This window comes from Diadema antillarum, unplaced genomic scaffold, assembly GCF_040938485.1.
Source record: "Diadema antillarum isolate AM-2024a unplaced genomic scaffold, OU_Dant_1.0 seq00000532_RagTag, whole genome shotgun sequence".
NCBI lineage: Eukaryota > Metazoa > Echinodermata > Echinoidea > Diadematoida > Diadematidae > Diadema > Diadema antillarum.
This window is the reverse complement of record NW_027271483.1, coordinates 780,137-800,214: the sequence shown is the minus strand read 5'-3', so window position 1 is coordinate 800,214 and position 20,078 is coordinate 780,137. Positions and strand designations below refer to the sequence as shown.

At 39.4% G+C, this 20,078-nt stretch overlaps 1 long non-coding RNA gene across 1 annotated transcript in view; it reads right to left on the bottom strand.

Annotated features, from left to right (window-relative positions):
• LOC139734538 (uncharacterized) overlaps nt 1-20,078 on the bottom strand; it is a 233,042-nt gene that overhangs the window by 173,524 nt on the left and 39,440 nt on the right. Inside the window, exon 2 of the long non-coding RNA XR_011711166.1 lies at nt 14,713-14,795. This is a non-coding gene — a long non-coding RNA (uncharacterized lncRNA). The remainder of the gene's footprint in view (nt 1-14,712; nt 14,796-20,078) is intronic.

Genomic DNA, 20,078 nt, shown 5'->3' with positions numbered 1-20,078 from the left:
TTCCCTCTACATCCCTTCCACTTTCTCCTTCTGCCATCCCCCTCCCATCCCCTCTCCTCTGTACTATGCCCTCCTTTTTCATTCTCATAAATCTTTCAACAGCCCTGCTTAATCATTCATGAGCAAGCTACATACAAACCAGCGTCCAAGAGCAAGGGGATCGACCAAACAGCATGGCCGACAAAACAAAAATGAATAAAAATGAATATAACAAGAGAAAACATAGCAGGTGGAAATGCCGCAAACAAGATGCGGAGTGTAGGCGGCACTGCTTTGTTTTCTGCTTAAGTTCATGTGCGAGAGGCCATTACCAATTTATGTTGTGAATTTTACATCTCCCCGGTCCTCTTTGCCAACAGTGCATCAACCCCAGGCACTCTTTGCAGCAAAGAATCCAACACTGACAACAATGGAGGGAGGCAGTGAAATTCCCTAGCCAATTTTTTTTTTTTTAATTCTTCTCTTTTTTTTTAAAGCTCCAAAGTTCAATAAACGGACAATCTGCAAGGACTGTAGCCTGCCTTCAAGGCTCTTCTCATTATTTATTTCTTTTGCATAAACAAATGTTCTAGGGCTGCATTCTAACTCATGAGAGAGAATCATGTTTCAGAATGCATTTCAAATGGCATTTAAGAACGTGGTTTGAAATGCGATTCTCGGGTCGCCACGTTCATCTAAGCATCATATAACTGTGATTCGAGTATTGTCACTGTGTAGCTGCTTTGCACAGTTCTACCCAGGAAGTGGAGGTCATCTGAGGCATGCGCTTTTTTTTTTATTTTATGCATAATGGAAGTTGCCCTTTGCAGCTTGGAGATATAAAAACGTGTCTCAAAATGACATTACATTAATCTACTTGCAGAAAGTGATTGTGGTCTGAAACGCGGATCAAATCACCTTGACTAGTGATGTTGCAAATTGGGCTTTTCTAAACATATTTGAAAACACAAATTTGTTTTTCTGTCTCCCCAAAATGCCTCAAACGTATTTAGGATCGTGATTTTGCCTCAGAAAATTTTTAGATAAATGCACCTTAATATCACACCAGGAAGAAAGGATACAATTTCTCTTTCTGTTTCCTCCCTATTATATCCTCTAACACTTCCTACACTCTGTCTGCCAATAGGCACTCACACTGGAGTACTATCTTCCCCAATTTTGAGGACCTGAGTAATGCAAGCTGTGCTTTTGATTTAGGCTCCCCCACTTTTGTCCTTGTGACTTCTACTTACCATCCATTGCAAATGCATAAATGTTATCAGAATATACCTCTCCATTAATTTTAGTATGTCCAAAACAAGGCAAGTGCCAAAATGTGTCTTGCCCATTCATGTAGAAGAAATTAACGTTTTTTCTAACTCTAACGGAAGTTCATCGACCCCACCTATGACCTTTGTCCTTGTGGTGACCTTAAACTCCCCAAGGGACATTTATCAGCCAGGTTTGGTCACAAATGGACATATGGATCAAAAGTTATGAGCCATAATCGAAACGCGCCGTAAAAACTTAACATTGGGCCCTAAAAGTTTGTTGACCCCTGTCTTTGACCTTTGACCTTGTGATGAACTTCAACTCCCCAAAGGGACATCTACCATCCAAGTTTGGTTTAAAACGGACATAGGGATCAAAAGTTATGAGCCATAATCAAAACGCGCCGTAAAAACTTAACATTGGGTCCTAAAAAATCGTTGACCCCTGTCTGTGATCTTTGACATTATGGTCACCTTCAACTCCCCAAGGGACATCTACCATCCAAGTTTGGTCACAAACGATCATAGGGGTCGAAAGTTATGAGCCATAATCAAAACGTGCTGTAAAAACTTAGCATTGGGCCCTAAAAGTTTGTTGACCCCTGTCTATGACCTTCAACCTTGTGGTGACCTTTAACTCCCCAAGGGACATCTGCCATCCAAGTTTGGTCACAAACAGACTTATACATAAAAAGTTATGAGCCATATTCGAAACGCGCCGTAAAAAAAGTTGGGCCCTAAAGTTCATTGACCCCTGCCTGTGACCTTTGACTTTGAGATGACCTTCATGTTTGGTGAAATGTGTAACTTTGTGTGACCACTCTTCCCTCCAAGTTTCATTGAAATTTAAGTCCTCAGTAGAGAGTTATTCAAGTTTTTGTAGCATTACGGATGGACAGACGACGGAGGGAAAGATGCCGCAGGTGATCCCTTAGTCTCCCCGCACCTCCGGTGGGCTCGACAAAAAAAATGGTGTCAAAAGCAACAAGAGTATTAAGAGGTAAATGGCATGGTTACATTCTCTGATTACACTCAGTTGCAACTGGTATCGCCATTTCACAAAAACATGTGAAATCAAACAAACAGTCAGATAAAAGTTTGAGATCGGATACTAAAGAACAGAGCTAATTAGCCCTGAACGTGCTTCATTCGCCAAACGGCATACACAATCGAGTGCTTTCCGTGTTGATTGGCACAAATGTCTAGAAACTATTTTGTCAATGCATAGAAACTAACTTATACCTATTGTGTTACCATGGCCTTCCTGTTGGACCGAGGCACATAGCTACACTGAAATGGGTTTGCTAACTTTGCAACGTCAAGTTTGGATTGATTACTAAATGCTGATTTTAAAAAAAAAAAAATCTTGGCTAGTTAAGCTATGTGTACGGGCATACTGTAAATGCATTGATTTTCACAGTACATTCATTTTCGCGTATTTCACGCTTCTCCCAGCTAGCGCAAATTCTGAGACTCACAAAAATATCTTCACAATTTTCTCTGCACATTTTGAATGGGTTGACAAGTGCCCAGCGCTAGTTCAAGAACCCGCGAATACATTCTTGAGCCGCTCAGAGCAAAAAAAATTTATCATGCAAAAATATTGACGTTTAGGGCCTACAGTTTTATTAAGAGTTAGTGTCCTTATTTCAACTCATTGACAACGGACTGATTTTGCTACAACACGCATTTCCAAAAGACACCTGCCTGAGTATACTCGGGACTCATCCTCAATGGGTTAATGAAACTACAAACATTTCATCGGTTTGATATCATTTTACTCCATTAGAGTCAGCTGAGCATGGGGAGACTTTGCCTTCTAAAAGAATTCTCAAACCATTCTACTTGACACTAGATGAACTGGGTATCAATTGGCAATTTGTTACGCTATTCATTCATTTTAATTTTTTTTTTATTATGCTAATAGTATGTTCGACTGTAGCAACCCGATCTTTGGTGAAAATACATAATTATATGTTGATAGTGGGGGGGGGGGGGGGGGTAAAATGACACATTGTTAATGTTGACTACCCAGTGAATTAATAACAGGCCTACAGTGAAAGTCCCTACTTTGACGGAATCTGTTGCTCTTTTCTTCTTCTTTTAAAACAATAGTTCAGAAAATTCCTTTAGAAGTAGAACATGACGGAGACAATAATGATTTAGAAACCGCGAGTCTGGTTTCACTCCCCACCCCTAAGAGTGAGATCCATTACCTTGAAAGTAGCCCAATTATGCGACAGATCTGATACTTGTCCCATTATAAACACCTTTTGCCTGGGTGTGTGCACCGTAGAGCAGCTTCTGAAAAATACATGATGCGACTGGCCCGTCAAGAGAGCATTATGTAAGCGTCGGCGTGGGAGATTCAACACCTAATCAGAAGGTGGATTGTGTTACCGATCGGCAGGGGCATCATCGCACATAATTTCTCTGCAACCGAACACCTCGCCGGTATTAACTGCGCAGCATCTGGTGCCGCTCATTTATGGGGGATTTTCGCGGCACCAGTCACCAAGGCCCACGACGGATTCCTCAAGATACGGGATATTTCCTCCTTCCAAGAACGGCAGCATCATGGACATCAGAATTCTTGTGACAGAATTTGAAAGCTTTTCCAGCCCTGATGGTAGAGTAAACCATATTGAAACACATGCTAACAGCATGCATGAAGGGGTTCTATACAGTTGCTGACCAACCCACCTCCTGTATACAGCAGCGAAACCTAGCCATTGGTCCTATCACTACTTGTAAAAGACAGGAATACCAAGCCAGCACACTACAACTTCCATTTCTCTCTATAAAAAAGCAGATTGCCTATCATTTTGTGGCATGGTGGAATGCATGCATGCCTACCATTCCAGTGATAAGGGGCCACAGTTCAAGCCCTGCCTAATCGCTCGAATCCTCACACAAGACTGTAGATGCATGGATCAGAGACTCCAACCCAAAAGATCTCTTGACTCGTTGAGGACAAGTCTCGAGTATACTCTGGCAAGTGTTTATATGAGAAATGTATGTTGTAACAAAATCAGCCCATCGTCAACGATTCTCCTGCATGGAACCCCTAGTAGCAAACTGGAGACTCTGATCGTGCACACAATATTATTTGCGTGTAGCCCACATCACAAATGTGAAGCGCAACATCCATTGTAGCTTGGGTCCAGGGTTATAGATGTTTCCTGGTGCCATCTTAGTCTTATTATTTACTTATATATATGACAAAACTATAGTTGGGTGGGAGAAAGCTTCAGTCCAAACAGGAGAAACTACATCTTAACCCGTTGAGGACGAGTCCCGAGTATACTCAGGCAAGCGTCTATGGGAAATGCGTGTTGTAGCAAAATCAAACCGTCCTCAACGGGTTAAGCAGAAGTCACTACAAGAGTGGAAGAAATTCAAAGGCAAGCGGGAGAGTGGGAGATTTGGAGAAAATTGCCTCAAACAAAGCTGGAGATCACCCCTGAAAAAGGAAGAGTTGGAGTCTCTGCACAAAGCTTCACAATACCAAGTTGGACATGTACAATTGTAGGATATGTCTTTATAACTATCCATATCATAATTTCATAATAACTATGTCCATGCTGTTGTTGCTCTTTTTTTTGGGGGGGGGGGGGGGGGTGCACAAAATGCAAGCACACATTAATTGCCATTATGGTATCATGCTTACAAAATGTGAAGTCGTATATGTTCAGATGTCTACATTCTAGTTTTACAATCTATCCTACACATTCATCTACAATGTGACAGCTTCTTTTCTTTCTTTTCTATATTGCAAGGCATTACTGCTTTTGTTACTCCGATGTCTGAAAATATGTTTACACCATCGTACCACGGAGGGGGCCGAAAAGAGGCAATAAACTCAAACCCAGACAACACGTTCCTCAGGAATTGCCAAACCGCACAGACAAGAGGCATCAATCACACTGCGAGAGCCGCGGCAATATGGCACACTCTCTGTCGCCGTCCGTCTGCACCGAAAGTCCGATTTTGCGAGAGAAAAAAAAACAAAACAATTATTTATGAAGCCCACTGTACGGGTCAGGGCATATTACCTGAAAACTTGCACCCACTTGTCCAACAGGGAATTGGGTAATGGCCCGATCAAAAAAGACAAGTGGCCATTTTGTATTTCTCTTGGCCATCACAGAGTATAAGTTGCCCCTGGCAACCAGAAAATTGGGCAGGCAGCACCCTGCAGGAATGAGGTTAAAGGTACTGTTTACCATTGGGAGCAGTGATTCAAAAAATATTCAAGTTATCACATGTGATGCATTAGGTCAGTTGTATCACAAAATATCCTACCATATAAAATTTTGCAATAAAACCTAAAATATAAGGAGATATCACTATTTTTCTCACTAAACCATAACTGACGGTTTAGTCTAGAGACAATTTTATTACTATGGTTCACATTTTGTATATTTATAATACATGACATTAATTATACTGATCAACTGTTTTACACTGGTTGTTTCTATCCCTAACTCACATTTTAGAAATATTTTGAAGAACTAAAGCCGGAATTCTGTTTCATCTGCAAATGGTAAATAATGCCTTTAAGCAAATATGAAACTTTTTTGCAAGAACCCCGGTACATACTCTCTTGCCTTTCCATCTAACCTTCCTATTAAAATCACAGACAGTAATGACACAAAATATGAACTGCAAGAGTGGATATTTTCATGTGAGTAATTTTTCCATGTGAGATTAGTTTCGCGTGTTTTTAATTCCACAGAATCAAGACATGCACTACTGGAACATATAGCAAGCAAAAACATTTGTGTGCTTTTATATTCACACTGGTTTCTGTTTGCGTAAAATGTGCAAATTTCAACACCTCCAAAATTTCCACTTTTACATGATATGAATAAGAAATATCTATAAATGAATGCTCACTTCAAAATACACTGAAATAAGTATGCATGTTTTTCTTGTCTCTCTACAGTGAATGTCACAGCATCTATTTCTCAACCATTGATATTTTCTTTAATAAATATTTTCTTTAATGAATTCCACTCCATTTTCCTGTTCAGATTTTACATCACACAAGGGCTGAGCTGTCTTGCTGAATGAGATGTCTTATTTTTTTTCTTTTTCTGAGCACTCAGAACATGTGAAGGTAGTATTTCAATAATCTAGTACATTCTAAAACTTCTCTTTCATTGTGTATACATGTGTAGCATATAATGTTAACAATAATAACAAGTGCACTCCGAGAGAGTAGACCTCCGCCGAGTAGCCATGATAAAAATATCGCTATTTTGTAGGCAGTATCCCATCGTAAACACAAATATAGAGGTACATGTATAGTGACATCTATACAATATGTTTGGTAAAAATCTGATCATCCATTGTTGAGTTATTGGAAGATTACATGTTATTTTATGTCCATTATGAGCCCATATCATAATAATCATGATAACAGTAACAATGATGCCAATGATAACAATAGTTGTTATCATAATAAGCCTATTTCTAAAAATGTTCTCAGTAATTAAAAGGGTGTTTACAGTCAGATCCTGTAAATATTTTCAGAATATGTGTCACAACAAAACATTGAGGTCAAAATGGAGTTTACACAGATAATGCACAGATATCAAATATTGTATTTTCTTCTTGTCAGTTTAAGGTTTTATTTTTAAAGGACAGAATAGTTTTCAAGTTTATTTTACCAGATACTGAATGTATTCATAGGGGGCCACATTTTCATGTATGGCAGAGAAACAGATAATTAATGCATTACCTACAAGGCCCTGATAGCATCCTATGTAGACACTTTAAGGATTTCATGTAGTCAAAGGTCACAGACATGATTGTCCAGTTCCACATTAAAGCTGCATTTACACAAAATCCGGCACAGGTCACGGAACAGGTTTTTTACTATGGTGCACCAAAAGGAACCATATCTGATTCTGCTACAATGTTACTTCTCCGCTTATAATTTTGGTACAAAATCAATCATCAACTGTTGATTTGTTGCTCTTGATTTGACGTAAGAATAAATTTTTAGCTGATTTTGTACAGAATTATTCATTTTTTAAACAGAACCAGACATGGTTCCTTTTTGCACACCATAGCAAAAACCTGGCCTGTTGCCCATACTGTGCTTGGTGTAAGTGCATGATTACATTGACATAGTGAATCCTATCAAAAATATGATTTATATACAAATGCTTCCCGCAGTTAAATCCACCCTGCAGTCTACAATTCACACACCACACATAATCTTCTGCATGAATTTGCTAGTAATTATATAAAAAATCTTCGCATCTTTCATATCACATCACCAAAGTGTGGAGCAATGACTAATACATGAAAGGATATGTCTACATCCTCTTTAACCCATTGAGGATGGACTGATTTTGCTACATCACGCATTTCCCATAGACCCCTGTCCGAGTATACTCAGGACTCGTCCTCAACAGGTTAAGAAGTTTGTCATGAAAGTGATGACTGATTCTGTGATGCCATAATAGACGAGTTTCATCATAGTTTGGCTTGCCCACAAGCATTTGATTAGTCATCAGCTAGTGGTATACAAAAGTGCATTGATTTGAGTCCCTATCTAGTCATCTTCCCCTTCATTCTAAATTAAGATAAGGAGTCATCATGTGCTGTGCCTTAGATTTTAGTGAGCTTCAGACCTGTGACATGAATGGTAAGACAATGCTAATTAATCTAAAAATGGTATTCTGCACATGCACAAGACAGGTGCTTCAATTGTTCAAGATGTGACGCTGTGTCGTCTTAGCGTTTGCGTCACAGATCTCAAGCTAACTATTATCAAGGGTACGGCTTCATGTCTTAAACTGGACACACCTTAGGCCAAAGATTCCTTTAAAAAGGGACGATGATGACGAAGAAAAGGAATAGCACATAGGAGAAATTGCGGGATGTGCCAAATTGCAGTCTCGTTGCCGTGGCAGCACTGGGCAAAAAATAGAAATCAGTGAAATGACTTCGAGGATCTTGAAAAGCACCGGATCCGGGGAGGGATCGGTTTCCCTCCGTTCAACAAAAGGGGTTCTCGGGGAGACGGAGAGCCCGCGGATCATCTGACCCATCCCAAATACCCGCACCTGATGGGAGTTCCAAACTCTGAGGTGCTTCGCTCCGGCGAGTCAATGGCACGTCTGGTTCACAGCACTCTCCCCCACCTGATTAAATTCGGCTCGCTGAGAATGATTGATAGTGTAAATAAGGCTGGCTAGATGGCAGTTTTTCACCGTGTTTACACGCATCTCGAGTCACTACATGAGCACCTTAGCAACACTCACTCACTCTCCCCCTCTCTCTCCATCTCTCCCCATCTCTCTCCCCTTCTATTTCACCCCTTATCTCTCTTTTAATGTCCCCTTTAAAGTTCCTCTTTGATTTCTTCATGTCACTCTACTCCTTTCTCTCATATTTCTTTCATCATCTTCTTTCTCTCTCTTTTCCAACTCACATCTCTTGCTCTCTTTAATTCTGTTTCTGTCTATTACCCCATCTTTCTCTTTTAACATACAACATTTCACTCTTTCTCTCTCTACCAATATCTTCCTTCATCCTCTCTCTTCTTCTTCTCTCTCCATCTCCCCCTCTTCTTGATGTACTCCTCCTCCTCCCATCATTCTTCTTTCTCTTCCAAATAATCCCTCCTGGCAGAAAGGCAAGGAGATGCTCAAGTCCTCCATCACTCAAAGCACCGCGCCCCATCTCTCTCTCTCCCTCGCTCTTCCTTTTTCCCTCTCTCTCTCTCTCTATCTCTCCCTCTCTTCTCTCTTATTCATCACTGGATGACTCTTGATGGGTCGGTGTACACGCTCTTGATTCTGACTGACTGGTTTGCCCTCTCTCTAAAGAGCAAGACTGCCGGCACACAACCACCTCAATACCAAAGCAAAGCTAAACGGAGGAGGCATCCAGGAGTAATGCGTGGCATACCAGCTTGGATGGAGTCTAATGTAATGTATGGGAGTATAGTCCAGATGCTTCCAAATTGTACTTGTGACAAGGTGGCACAGGCTTAAATTCGTCTAGGTAGTGGCTGGTCCCATTAGCATGAGCAAAAATGGCCACCTGATTTACAAAGTAAGAAGCATTCCCTCTCTACACCCCCCCCCCCCCCCCCCCCAGCATTCACTGAGGGTAAGAGTAGCATTGCCTTGCTATTGATGACTTTGTCTGCTGGGGAGGGTATACAGGGGCAGATCCAATAATTCTGCCTTTACAAAATTAAAGGGGGCACATGCCCCATCCCCCCCCACATTTTTTCTTTTTATTTCTTTTGTTTTTATAACAACAACAAGAAAAAAATAAAGGGGGGTACGTGCCCGGTGTGCCCCCTTCTGGATCTGCCACTGGTATACAGACTGTCACAAAAAGTATACTTGACTTCCACTTTGTAGGACACCTGATATTTTGCTTTGATACTCCCTTTAAATGGCTTGTCTCATAGAAGAAATGTGCACGTCCTTCACTGAAATGGTAGGTGGTTGGAGCAATACATTACCTAACCCGTTGAAGACTGGTCCCATGTATACTCAGACAAGTGTCTATGGGAAATGCGTGTTATAGGAAAGTCAGCTTGCCCTCAACAGGTTAATCTTAGTTCCACCTGGGGGAGGGGGAGGGAAAGGAGGTCATTGTTAACCCTGCAAACCTTGTTCAATTAACCCATCCACTATGAAACTCTGTTATCCCCATAAACTTTGCACAAAACCTATAAGGCTCTGGTAGTTGATGGGTTAAAAGCAGAGAATACTTTCACACCAGTCAATCAAACTTTCTACTGTCATTCCCAAAGAAGATCTGATGCAAATGCACATTTACTCCAAAGGTAGTTCCGGTTCTGATTCTAAGACAATAACTTCAGAGTACTCGTGTATCCCATTACTGATTTAACCTTTACATGCTCAAACTTTTCATTGTTTTTGTTGAGCTATTTTTTGAGTACCTTGCCTTTATGTCTCCTATGCAAGGTTCCAATGTAGTGTAATGCTAATCACCAAGACGTTCATTGCATACATGCCCAACAATACGGATATTAAAGGACTGCTCTCATCCAATAAATGCCAGCTAGAATGAATGAGAAGGCTTGAAATAAATCTACATATAGCTACTTTGTACATGAAAACGCATAAACTTTGAAACTGCCAGGGCTTGAATTTGGGCTTTTGCCTGATAACAGGTATCCCTGTAATCCTTATTAATTGAAAGTTCCAGAAAAAGAAATATAAAAAATCAAAGTATACGGAGAGGTTTGCAGATTGACACACTTTGAAAATGAAAAAACAAAACAAAACAAAAACAAAACATGCTACTGTTTGCATACTTAGGACCACTCCCCCCCCCCCCCAAAAAAAAAAAAAAAATTGTACACATACATGAAGACAATGTCAAAACAGATGAATGTGCATCACACACACACACACACACACACACACACACACACACACACACACACATACATCACATACATATTTACTATACATCCATTTATAAGCCTACATTCTATCATGACACATACCACAACAATACCAATGACAAACATGGCGGCATAACATGGCACTGCATGTTTCAGTGGCCTCCTGGCAAATAACACTTCCAGCAAACCACACAGAGAGTATTGATACCTCTCAGGAAAATTAAAAGCTTTCTAGCTAATGTTGCTATACCACTCCACTCATGAAAAAAAAGGGGGATTCCCCCATGCATCACTAATGGCCTGTTCATCAGCCAAGGCTAATGTACCAATGGCTACAGACAAAGTGCATCGACTGAGCCATGAGGTGAATACTCAGTATGGATCAGAGCCTTTGAGGTAGATAGGCCCTAACAGAGATGGAACACACACACACACACACACACACACACACACACACACACAAGTATTCTTACAAATTTACTGGAAAGGGAAAATTGAAATTGTTATTGGTAACATATGCTTGGAAATGCTGCCTTCAATAAGAAATATTCATTCATTCATTCATTCATTCATTCATTCATTCATTTTTTCATTCTTTTTTTCACCTAAACAAAACACAGAATAAAACAGAAAATTATAACATAGGCATATGTTATAATTTAATAATATAATATATTATAATAAATATGTCATAATATAAGTGTAAGCAGATATATATATATATATATATATATATATAGTCATTAACATAAAATTGACATAAAATTGATATAAGATTATTGTTTCTAGTTTGCTATTTACTCTCGATGTAAATACTCAACTCTTGTAATCGTTCATATTATAAACATATCATCAGTTTTACAGATAGAAAATCATCCTGGTATGATGTGCTGTATGAACAATTTGTGATCTTCAAGTTCCTCCACAATAGCTCATATGGAACACACTAAAAAGTATTCTCACAATACTGAAAAGGGAAGATTACAACTAGTATTGGTAATCCTGCATAGAGTATGCTTGGAAAATCTGCCTTCAATAGGAAATATAAGCATGAGCAGATATACGTGCTTATTAAAGGGAGGCAGTCCTGAGAATTTTCACGGTACTGATAATTAAGAAGAGTAAAAAATATAACCTTTCACCAGTTTATACACGTGGAAATCAAACACTGTCTCCGTACGCAATTTTTGAAAAATAATTCCTGCAAGCGATTGTGTAAGAGCCTGCAAAAAGGTGCAACGTCATTGATGCCCATTTCACTAAGTTGACAGCCGTGTCTCAGAAAACCAATTTAAGTGTTCAAAATGATCATATCTGATTTTGTCATAAAATGTGACAATATGTGGTTTTATTATTTCAAACAGAATATTTCAAGCTTATTTACATATATAATTAATATAAAATAAAATTGTAAACATGAATTGATAAATATTTTAAAATCAAATATGACATCAAAAAGGCACTGTCCTTTTCGAGCTTCTGTCTGTGTTGCATATTACTTTGCGTACAAACCACTCTTGCGCGCATTCTTTATCATACTCCGTCGTAACTGAGTTTGGCGTTCAAACCAAAGATTACGTGGGCATAAGAGACTCGAATTCTTCAAAGAAAATATTGTTTCTACCTCGATATTTATGTAAGTACTCAGATATCAAACAAATATGACTTCTACCGGGCAGGGTAAAAAAAGGGGGCCGCAGGAATATGAATTCGCTCCACTTTGCCGTGCAGCAGGTCCAGTCGGCACTGGCAGTGGCACTGTACTGCAGTCCAACCCCGGCTGCAGCCCAACCGTAAATGAAACATAGCTAGCCACTTTCCTTACCTCTCTACACTTCCTTTCCTCGGTTCTTTTCGAAGTCGATGCTCGAGGTGTTTCTGTTTTATAACTCATATGAGCAAATATGGTCGGGATTGCATCTGGCTTCAGGAGTTTTCTCGGTTTATAACCGAGGGCCACAGCCTGCTGGTCCACGTCAAAACATGCTTCTCAAATGGTCCTCGCATAGGCCTACAACACAATATCGAGAATGCTTTAAGTTTTTATGTTCGGCTTCGTTGTACCGAGATTTCTCACCCATACAGTGCACCTTTCATGATCCTTTTGTGGGTCTGGGATGGAAAAAACGATTTTCCTGGGCAATTTTCTCTACGATTCGAGCAAAATACTGCTTGACACATCGGCATGATGAAAGATAGCCCGACCAGACGACGCCGAAAGCGGTCGCTCCTCTAGTGTAAATAAATGTGTAGAACCGTTTCTACATAGGTACTAGAACATGTGGAAACAGCTAACTGCATGCACGGTGACAGGGCTGCAGCTGCACTGTGATAGACTGGAAACGCGCGAAGGGCAAACCGGGGAATCTACCGTAGATCTAGTAGTACCGTCCACACGTGTACAGTGCGAATATACAATACACAATACATACACACACACACACACACACACACACACACACACACACACACACACACACACACACACACACATACACACGCACAGTACGTAAAAACAATGTCAAATACTAGTAGCCATCGCCTTCTTCATGCATCCGGGTAACTAGGGAGCGTACGCATAACGAGCAGAACACAGCTGGGAAGAGTTGTGTCTCGGTGACGTCTGACTCTCGCCAAGACTTGCTCATTAGCATATTCACCATGCAGATTCACACTTTTTCAACCAAAATTTACGAGCTTATTTGGTGATTTGAAAGTTTGTTTTTGGTGAACGTAGTTCATTGGAGGTACCAACAACAACATATTTTTTTCAAATTCGTGAGGACTGCCTCACTTTAACATGAAATTGACATAAAATTGATACAAAACTATGGTTGCTAGTTTGCTGTCTACTGAAGATGTGAACACTCATCTCTTGTAAATATTTCTTATAAATACACATACCATCGTATCTAATTAGAGAAGATTGTTCTGGTATGTTGTGCTGCATTATGAAAAATTTGTGATCTTCCTCCACTTTTACTGATGTGTTTAATAGCAGCTTGACCCATTCTTTGCCAGGGACTTTGGACAGTGTGTGCAATGCTATAGGGTTACTTTATGCCAATCAGTACTCCGAGCACCCAAAAAAGTTACAGTGGTCATGAGGTTCACTATGGGGAGGGAAAGAGGGAGTAGCAGGATACAATTTTGATTTGTAGACAAGAAGATTAATTATAATTTTAATAGTAAGTCTTCCTTTTCTTTGTTTGGCTCAAGACACATGGTTGACACCATTTGCTGACTGCTGCAAGGCACCTGTGGCAAATTATAATTGGTCAGGATAATTTGCCCGTTTTCTGGTGTGGGTATGTGTGCACCAATTCACTGGGTTAGCACCCTGCTCTTTGCAATGAATGAATGATATGGGATCTTTGTAAACATGCAAGAGTTGTGACTCCCTCACACACGGCACCCCCATTAAATGTCCTATCCGAGAGAGAGAGTGTTTTTGCCTTGTACCAGAGGGGATGGCATGAATACACACAACGTTGCTCAGTTAGACTCAACAGAAATTGAACCCAAGCCATGTGAGTGCATGACAGATGCACTAATGGCTATGGAGTAAAGTCATATGGACCTGTTGAACAAAAAAAAATTGCACACTCTGAATGAAAAAAAAAATGAATCAACCTAGCCATACCAAGAGGAAACTATAGCATATTACGAGTATAAGCCCAAGGTTTTCGGCTAGCAATATGTTTGAAATCACTTTTGTAAGATGGCCTGGTACCTGTATATTTGACTGTTGGTGTAAAATAAAGAGAAGATAAAAACTTGTCTTCTAACAACATTGTGTTCAGATTAGCACACTGACAAATTGCTCTCGGTCGATGCACCACACTTTGTACTCTTCAAAGTTCATTTGGGGTCAAAAAGAACTTTTAAAAGCACATAATTTGCATGACCTCAAGTTACATTCAGTTAATGGAATGAACCACACCCATTCAGTTCACAGCCTATGGAAAGGGCATGGAAACAAATAGAAAAAAAAAAAGAAGAATAAACTTATGGCTGGGAAACGTAATCCACAATGGTACAAGCACTCACCTCCTTCCAGAGTGCATCTAACGTTCACCGGAGGACGCTGCAAAAAATCCTTGAGCAAGTGGACGGCAATCCGATCCCGCAATCTGCAATCGTTAAAAGAGGCGGGTAGAAAACCAATATCAGCATTAATCAAGACACTCGAGTACAGGCACACCCCTAACGAAATGAGTTAACCAGTCGACTGCCAATGGGGGACTCAGGGGATGATTTGGGGTGAGGCTAATGACACAGGTGCATAATTCCCATGTGAGTATTCAACTCATTCACCTTACCCGCCCCCCCCCCCCCCCCCCATCATTTGGGATGATGTGGTAATTGCCCTTACAGTTTATAGCATATGGCAATTCCACCATGAATCAATTAAGCAGCTGACTGCCAGACAAGAGATTCTTTAAGACTGGGTCATTTTAAGATAAATGCTATTTCAATAGCAGTGTGTAATGCAATGACTTAATCCACAGCCTGTCATACATAATAATTCACCTGAGAGAAAAATGCATTGGGTACTCTGTCCCATTCCACAATGAGTGTTAGGGGAAGACGTCATGCAATAATTTCCTCCATACTTGCTAAGTTCTGATTTTTTTTGCAGTATTTACATTGTTACAGATGCATCACACAAACAAACATGTAAATGTGAAAGCCACAACAGCAATAAATGAAAGTATCAATTTAATATGCTGGTGTATTCACTATTGCTAAAATGATCTATTTTCTGTGCCATCTCATCTGTTAAGGTCTCTTTTTTTTTTACTCTAACAGGCTATCCAATGTCTAGTTTAGCATCAATGAACATGATTTGTTCACATACTGCTCAACTAATGCCTCTTGTATGTATCTAATGTATGAATGTGTATTTTATCATTTTGATGACATCATACAAGCTATCATACAATCTGTATAAAAGGAGTATAATACACATTCTACAGTATACAAGCTCAAATTTGTGAAAAATAAAACGCTCTTCACAAAATATTTCATGATTGCAACTATCCACACCATCTTAACCCGTTGAGGACTAGTCCCAAGTACTCTCTAAAAAAAATCGAGTGAATACAAAAAAGAGTGCATTTAGAGTGAAATTGGAGTGAATTTTGAGTGAAAATGTTCATTTTCACTCGTTTTAGAGTGACCTCAGGGATCACTCCAAAATCTTCGAGTGATCCTTGAGGTCACTCCAAAATGAGTGAAAATGAACATTTTCACTCAAAATTCACTCCAATTTCACTCTAAATGCACTCTTTTTTGTATTCACTCCTTTAAGAGTGAATATTTTCACTCGATATTTTTTAGAGAGTATACTTGGGCAGGCATCCCTGGGAAACATGTTACAGCAAAATCAGCTCGTCCTAAATGGGTTAACATGATGTACATGCACAGCATGAAATGTGCTACTTCACATTCTTTCCTTTGAATCACAATTTAGCAGTTAAAAATGTGGTTTTCTTTCAACATCTGTGTATGTAACGAAAGACGTAATTTAGTCTCTCATGATTTTCTCATATATCTTCAATGCAAGATATTTGATGAACACAACTGTCCACTCAAACTTGCCATGGTGTGTACATGCACAACATGAAATGTGCTATTTCAAATTCTTTCCTTCGAATCATGATTTAGCAGCTAAAAATGTGGTTTTCTTTGAACAGTTCTGTGTATGTAACTAAAGATGTAATATAGTCTCTCATGATTTTCTCATATTTCTTCAATGCATGATATTTGATGATCACAACTGTCCACCCCAACTTGCCATGGTGTATACATGCACATCATGAAATGTGCTACTTGAAATCTTTACCTTCTCGAATCATGATTCAGAAGTTGATGATGTGGTTTTCTTTCAACAGGTCTTTGTATGTAACAAAAGACATAATTTAGTCTCTCATGTTTTTCTCATTTTATCTTCAATGTATGACATTTGATGATCACAACTGTCCACTCCAAACTTACAAAGGTGACATGCAAAGCACAAAGTATGCTCCTGGAAATCCTTTCCTCTGAACCATGATTTAGCAATTAAAAATGTGTTGTTTTTTTCTTTCAAGCTATAGAAATAAAAGATGTAATTTAGTCTCTCATGTTTTTTTTCCATCAAAAATTTGACATATGCACAGACTTACATTAACAAGCTCGGGACATGATGGGGCACTAATTGATGTTTCCCTTGTATTCATTGTCTTAAAGAACATTCCTTTATTCTTGATCATAATCTTGAAGGATAAGAAGTACGTGACTGCTGCTCTTATGTTGCAGACAGGCGTGTTGTATGCATTCATTTTATGATGACTGGCAAGAGATGAGAATGATGGGGGGGGGGGGTAGGTGGGGTGAGTCTAGGGCCCCCTTTTCTGCTTCACTGAAGATAATGTTCACATAAAGTCTCCTCTTTCACCCATTTAACTGTCTTCTCCCCCCCCCCCCCCCCCCCCCCCACCTTACCTATTTCATACGGGAACCTGGTGGCCTGCGTATTAAGTCTACGGGCATTTAAGAATTCAGTATGAAATGGATTAACATCTCACTGATGTGAAGAAGATGCTCCACATCATTTTGCAGGGGACCACTTCTGAAGCATACCACTGACTCATGTGTCTACGACTCCCTGGTGATGCATAGCATGAAGCACATACCACATTCCCCCCCCCCCCCCACCCCACCCTCCCCCAGTGCATTTCATCCACTTTTCCAGATTCCACGGGTAGTTGGATTCCACTGCTCAACATCCGCAGACAATCTTCTTGCAATTTAAACTGAAGAGCACTTGAAATTTGCTTCACAGTGGAGGAGAACCCCCTCCAAAAAAAGTAAAATGAATGAATAAATAAATTCATCAAAGATAAGACCAGTCATCACTGTGTTCGGAGGATGAAAGCTGTTTTAAAGGTAGAAACCTGAATCTACCCTTAATCACGGAGAGATGTTGTGCAAAATACTAGCCTCTTCTAGGTCTGATTATTAAAAAGTGTTAATAAAAAACTCTGTGAAGGATTGCTTTGTAGAGCATTGATATGTACAAAGGGATTTGTGGGATTCTTCCATACTACAAAGATTTTCCAGAAGGCAAAAGCAAGTGTCAGGAATGACTCAAGTTTATGTGCGTAGATTTCAACGATAATTTTTTGTGACAAATCTTTGTATGAAATACTTCCATTCACATTCAAATTGTATGCTTGTCATTTGCCTTTTCTTTACTCTTTTCATTTTATTTGGTTTTGTTTGTGTGTGTATAATGTGTGTGTTGTACATACACACTATATATGCATCATTATTTTGTTGGTTCTTTTTTTTGTGTGTGTGTTTTTTTTTTTTTGGGGGGGGGGGGGGCATATTGTGAGAATTAGATAAGATGGATCAACACATTACTGATATTTTGATGGGAATGCTTTTGACTCTGTGTGATGTGAGCAATGAAAATGTCTATTGGGTTTGCTAGCCCACAATAGGGCAGTTTGGGTTAAAGGGCCCTTAAATGGGAGGAAATTCCATGTGTTCACTATAGACAGGTGGTTGTTATAAACACGTTGTCACTACACCAGGTTTGACTCACTGTATTACAACTGTATGGTAAATATTACAACATGAAAGAATAATGACAAAATACAAACACTAATACACACATGATATGTAGGCTACATGCACCCATTTTGCCCCATTTTCCTGCCGAGATATCAGATCACTTTAGCAGCCTTATGACATCATTTTTGCATCAGAGAGTGGAAGGAATAGTGCAAAACAACCACGGTAATTTAGTGGCTGGTAGTTAAAGGGATGGTATAGTTTTGGTTCGATGGGAATGCAGTTTCAACTTTTTACAAGATAATTGGAAACATCTCATATGAAATAATAAAGAACATACAACTCTAAAAGGAACTATACAGTTTATTTGGTGGGAAAATCTGTTTTGAAATAGCCGAGATATCCAGAAACAAAGAGGTCCTCATAAAAGGTGGGTCCCACCTTTTATCTGAACCACTTTGTTTTACTTTGCGTTTTAATATCTCAGCCCTTTTGACCAGTCCATTGGGGTGCCTTTGAAGCCAGCATTCATTGGGATGTACGCTGTATGTGTGTGCATTGTTACATCACAATGATTAGCTGTCACATGGCACCTGCTTTCTTCTATGTTGCTCATGTGCACAATTGACCCAAACTTTGAGAACTGAAACTTTAAGAAGTTAATTGGCTGCCAGTGTGAATGGATGAGCAAAGTTTGCAAAGAGTTCTCAAAGTTTAAACTTCAAGAAAATCTGCTAGTGTGACTGTAGCTACAGAAAGGTAAACTCATGCTCATCACTGATATGTTTGAGCTTTGATCTTCCCATAATCTAGCTGAACTGATCGAGCAATTTGTGGATTAATGACACTTTCTATCATAGAATGTCTTGCTCCAACAGCATCTCATAACGACCATAAACAGACTGTATACACTTCAGTGAGATTTTACGAGAATGCAGGGAATCTTACACAAAAAGGATTCCTAAAGATGCTCACCATTCTTTTAAACCCGTTGGAGTCTAATCCCGAATATACTCAAGCAGGTGTCTATGGGAAACGTGTGTTACAGCAAAATTAGCTTGTCCTCAATGGGTTAACATTCTCCTGTTGATAACTGAGGACTCTTATATCACAAGAGTGTCTTTGAGTCCCTTTGAGAATACCTAGCTATCAGTCTTTTCCCAAAAATTGTATGAGCTGTTAACCATGTAGGCCCTACTCTTCTTTCTCTCTTTTTTTTTTTTTTTTGGGGGGGGGGGGGAGGGGGGGCATTAAGTGCAAACAGACTGATTAAATTGTAAGAATTAGACCTAAATGTCTATCCTTTCAAAATCCATTCCTTACAAGACTATGACTTTCCCATAGACTTTGTTCTAGATGCACCATGTTTCTCTATTGGCAATGGGTTGATCTTGTGACAGTGAGGCAAGACTACAGCTTTATTCCACACCTAACAGTCATAAAATGCAACCTGAGTTAAGGATAGAAACAATCAAATGTAAAAATGTTACTCAGTATAATCAATGTTAAGTATTGCTTAATATACAAAATGTGATCAATAGTTATACTAAAATTGTTTCTAGAATAAACCATCTACAGTTACGGTTTTTGAGAAAAAATTGATATATCATTGTATTTCAGGCTTTATTGTGAAATGTTTATATGTAAGATGTTTTGTGATACAACTGATCTGCACATATACAGACCCTTTTATAACTGGTATCAAAGTCATCAAATTTAATCTTTATTGTATGGTATGTACATATCCATAGTATCTATAGTATATATCAAGGAAGAGTAGACATCACATATGTGACCCGCTACAACAAAATGATCCTAAAGTCGGGCGAGGTCAATTATTTGAAAATTGC